Raw genomic sequence first — 5047 nt, 5'->3', positions numbered from 1 at the left:
TCATTTATTTCTGCTCTTATCTTTATTATTTCTTTTCTTTTGGTGACTTTGGTTTCCCTCTGTGGGTCTGTTTCTAATTGTTGGAGATGCTGTGTTAGTTTTTTAATTTTGATTCTTTCCTCTTTTTGGATGTGCACATTTATCACAATAAATTGTCCTCTCAGCACTGCTTTTGTCGTGCCCCAAGATTTTGGTATGCTGTGTTTTCATTCTTGTTTGTTTCTAAGAACTTTGTAAATTCACGTTTTACTTCTTCTTTTACCTGGACACGTTTCAGCAGAGTGTTATTCAGTTTCCATGTATTCAGCTTTATTTCCTTGGTCTTCTTATTGTTGGTTTCTAGTTTTATAGCATTGTGGTCTGAAAAGATGCTTTGCAGTGTTTTGATGTTTGTAAACTTATGGAGGCTTGCTTTGTGACCTAATGTTTGTCAATTCTGGAGATTGTTCCATGTGTACTGGATAAGCGTGTATATTGTGTTGTTGATGGGTTGAATGCTCTGTACACATCTATGAGGTCAAGTTGGTTGATTGTGTTGCTTAGTTCCTCTGTAACTTTGTTGAGTTTCTTTCTGGTTGTTCTGTCCCTTTTTGAAAGTGGCGTATTAAAATCTCCCACTATAATTATAGATTTATCTATTTATTTCTTCAATTCTTGTAAGGTTTGCTTCATATATCATTGGGAGCATAGATATTTATTATGGTTATGTCGTCTTGCTCAATTGACCATTTGATCATAAAATAGTGTCCTTCTTTGTCTCTTATGCTGGTTTTTGTCTTAAAGTTTACTTCCAGAGATTAGTATTGCCACTCCTGCTTGTTAATTGTTGCAGTTAGCTTGGTATATTTTTTCAATCCTCTAAATTTTAGTCTCTTTTTGTCTTTTTGTGTAAGGTGTGTCTTCTCTTGCAGGCAGCATATTGAAGGATCTTGTTTTCTTGTCTATTCTGCCACTCTCTGTCTATTCACTGATGCATCAATCCATTGACATTCAATGTAATTATGGATAGGTATGAATTAATTGCTGCTATTATGTTAATTTTTGGTAGTGCTCTTCATTCCTTTGTTTTGCATGCCTTCTTGTGCTGAGTTTGTGGGTTTTTTGTGCTATTTCTTGTCGGTTTCATCTTAGTTTTCATCTTTGCTTGTTCTGCTTGAAAGTTCATTTTCATGGTAAATTGTGAAGTATTAGCTTTCTTTGGGTTACCTTATAGTCTATTAACTTTTCTCTCCATTTAAGAAAATCTATTGTATCCTGTAATCTACCTGACATCCTCACCACCTGGGTCTCTGTTGATGCATTTATCCCTTCTTTGACATTGATATAATCTTGATCTTTGGTTGACCTCCCAGCTCCTTTGAATTGTTGTAGTTTTGTTCTGTTCTGAACTCTGTTATCTGTCAACTGAGTTCCAGGTGGTGTTGCCATGCCTGTCAATCTTTGGTTTTTGTCTGTTCTTGTTGGTTTTCAGTCCAAAGAACTCCCTTTAGCATGTTTTGAAGTGCTGGATGGGTTTTGATAAAATCTCTTAGCTTCTGTTTATCCTGGAATGTTTGATTGCACCATGTATTTAATTGATAGTTTTGCTGGATAGACGATTCTTGGTTGGCAGTTTTGGGTTTTGTTTTTTTTTTAGTGTTTTGTATATGTCTCCCAATTGCCTTCTTACCCACATGGTTTGTTCTGAATAGTCAGAGCTTAATCTGATTTGCTTGCCTTTAAAAGGCTGCTTTTAGGATTCTCTCCTTGTCTTTGATTTTGGATAGCTTGATTATTATATGTCTTGGTGACTTTCTTTTGGGGTCTACCATTCCTGGGGTACATTCGGCTCCTTGAATGTTTATCTTCTCATCTTTCAAGACGTTAGGGAAATTTTCTTCCAGAAGCTCTTCAACTATCTCCTCTGTGGACTTCTCTGATTCTTCTTGTTCTGGAATGCCAATAATTCTTAAGTTGTTCCTCTTCATATATTCAACATGAATCTTAGATTTTTTTATCCTTTTTTCAGCTAGCTCTTCTATCTTAGCAGTATTGAGAGATTTGTCTTCTAGCTCACTACTTCTGGCTTCCATCTTTTCTATTCTGCTACTTTCCCCTTTCAGTGTACTGTCCATTTCTAATATTTTATTATTAATCATATGGACCTCTTTTTGCAGGTTTTGAATTGTTTCTAATGCAGTATCAATCTTGTTTGATTGCTCTTGTAGTACTGTCCTCACTTCTTCCTTGTTTTCCTCCACCCCTTTTCAGAGCATTTGAATTTGTTTCCTTATCATTCTTCTGAATTCTTTCTCAGCAAACACAAAACATGCTCTTCCTTTCTGGGGAGCCTTTGTCTGTCTCCAGCACATTTGTCTCAGTTATTCTTTTTCTGTGTTAGAACATATTTTGAGATTGTTTGTTGTGTTTCAGATCTTTTGTTTTTCATTTCCAGTAGTTTTGTGCATTTTTTAATGCTTAAATGGATGTTTGTTGTTGTGTTATTAAGCTTACTGGGTGTCTCCTGGTGTATAATATGATCAGGAGCTAGGCTTTCCTTTTCACATGTAATGTTTAGCAGCTGCTATTGGCTCTTGTCTCAATGGTGGAATATTATGGGACATGCTCATAGCTTGGCTACATGGCCATAATTGCTGTCTCTTCTCAGGTAACGTAGGGAGAAAAAACTCCCACCTCCAGGAAAAATGTGTGATCAAAAGGCTCAAAAGTAGAAACAATGTAAAGGCAGAGACAAGAACCTCTACTTTGAAACAAAAATAAAATTGTGTGTGTGCACCGTAGAAGCCTCAAGTAGTGGGTTGGAGTGTTCACTCTCTCAGGCCCCTCCCCTAGTCACCACCGTTGAGGTGCACAGATATATATTGAGAAGTTAGTGGGAGAAAGATTGTTTACTATTTTTGTCTTTGAAGGTCAGTTAAGTATCTGTGTGTGCACAGCATTATCTTGAAATAGTTGTGTCTTTTTATGTTGGGGTTTTACAGATTGTTCATATGATTTGTCTGTCAGGCCAAACCTGCTTTTTTTCCTTTCTGGGTTGTTGTTGTTGTTGTTGTTAAGTGCCATCGAGTCGGGTCGGACCCATAGCGACCCTGTACAGGGTTTCCGAGGGTGTAAATCTTTACGGGAGTAGAAAGCCTCATCTTTCTCCCGCGGAGCGGCTGGTAGTTTCGAACCGCTGACCCTAAGGTTCGCAGCCCGATTCGTAGGCTGGGGTTAATAGTCCCACACAAGTTAATTTTAGGGCTGGGACCCACAAGCAGAAGTCAAAATCAGCAGCCAAAGGATTTTCCCTTGGACCAATGGGGTTCTTTCTCTCTGTGCCGTGGGAAAGCTGTGGTCTCAAGCTGGACTTGTTTTGGGGGGCGCGCACCCACCTACCTGAAGACATCTGGGCTGGGCAAAGAAGGCATGATAGGGAAGAGGAGGGGGAAAAACGTGTAGAATCACTCCACACCTCCTTTGGTAAATGTGGCTTCCCTGCTTTTAACGCAGTTTCCCTGTGCCAGTCTGTCTGTAGTTCAGTCCTCTGACTTCCACCCAGGAGGGATGGCCACAGATGGAGTCCTGTGCTGATTTCTAAAGTGCAGTGTTTTCCTTTATACCATGATTTTTCCACTTGGGGTTGTGGGAAACTGACATCCAGAACTTTATGTTAGATCCAGAGCGCTGGTGCAGTTTTGTGAGAGTCACATCTCTGGGTTTTCAGCCCCTCCCTCACAGAGCCTGTCCTACCTGACTCTGCTCTGCCACCACCAACTGGAAGTCCCCCTTTCCATCTTCTTTTGATGTTTTCTGCATCACTCAATATTTTACCCATTGTTGTTTTGTTAAGTGCTGTCAAGTTGGTTATGATTTATAGAGACCTTGTACAGGGTTTCTGAGGAGCATTCTTGCATTGTCTCAATCAGTTCTTCCTTATATTTGCTTTTCTCTTTTCCAACTTGTCAAGATTTGGATTTACGTTCAAGAATTTTTTCCAATCTTTGTCCAATTTGATCCTGTTTATAACTACCTTGCTCTGATGAATGCCCACATGGACAGTTGTCCCATTAGCCTTCTCATGCTGCACCCTCTAGATGTAGATAACATACTTCTTTCTGTACACCTGGACTACCTTGCCAATCTGCTGACCTTTGTAGTGTCCTCGAACCACCTGTACCTCATCGTCCTTTCGGATGGGCATGGAGCAGACATTATACTTCTGCCGCAGCTCCTCTGACAGCTGGGACAACATGATCTTCCTGCACATTTTCAAGGGAGCATTGACATAGCATTTGTAGTTTTTGCTGCAGTACAAGGTCATGAAGGGGTTGAACTTCATGGTGACGGTAGGGCATCTGGCAGCCTCGGAAGCACTGTGCACAAGGGTCTAAGGAGCATTTTAACTGTGCTTCTCCAAGACTGATTTGTTTTTTTCTTCTGGCCGTCCATGGTATATTCAATATTCTTTGTCAACATCACAATTCAGCTGTATCCATTTTTCTTCATTCTTTATTTTTCATTGTCCAGCTTCCACATGCATATGAAATTATTGAAAAGACTTTGGCTTAGAACATGCACACCTTAGTCAGTAAAGTGACATCTTTGCTTCTTAAAAGTTTAAAGAGGTCTTTTGCTACAGATTTGCTCCCATAAAACATATTGTTTTATTTCTTGGCTTTCTACTTCCATGGATGCTGATTGTTGATCCAAGTAACATAAAACCATTGACAACTTCAACTTCAAATACTCATATATAGAAGTGTTTTTTTTTACATTCTGCCTTTTGTCATCTCATGAAATATGAACCCTCTCAGGAAATTTTCATAAAAGAAATAATTCTCTTCTGAGAAAATGAGGAATAATATAGTGCTTGAAAAGAGCACTATATTAAGAGGCAAGATAATTAGTCCCCATCCCATTCCTTGATCTCAGGGTTGTGATTGCCTCATCAGTAAAAGTGGGATAATAGTTCCTTACATTTTTAAATATATTTTTAGTAACCCTTTCAAGTTCTAAAAGCTATGATTTTTCTTACCTAATGGCTACTATGCCTGATAAATTAAAT

At 38.9% G+C, this 5047-nt stretch overlaps 1 pseudogene; it reads right to left on the bottom strand.

Annotated features, from left to right (window-relative positions):
* The window catches only part of LOC102829507, a 40502-nt pseudogene extending 36181 nt beyond the window's left edge, over positions 1-4321 (bottom strand).
* Between the last annotated feature and the right edge of the window lie 726 nt (positions 4322-5047).

Source organism: Chrysochloris asiatica, unplaced genomic scaffold (assembly GCF_000296735.1).
Source record: "Chrysochloris asiatica unplaced genomic scaffold, ChrAsi1.0 scaffold00010, whole genome shotgun sequence".
In the NCBI taxonomy this organism is placed as follows: Eukaryota; Metazoa; Chordata; class Mammalia; order Afrosoricida; family Chrysochloridae; genus Chrysochloris; species Chrysochloris asiatica.
The sequence above is the reverse complement of the archived record's forward strand: the minus strand, read 5'-3'. Positions and strand labels throughout refer to the sequence as shown.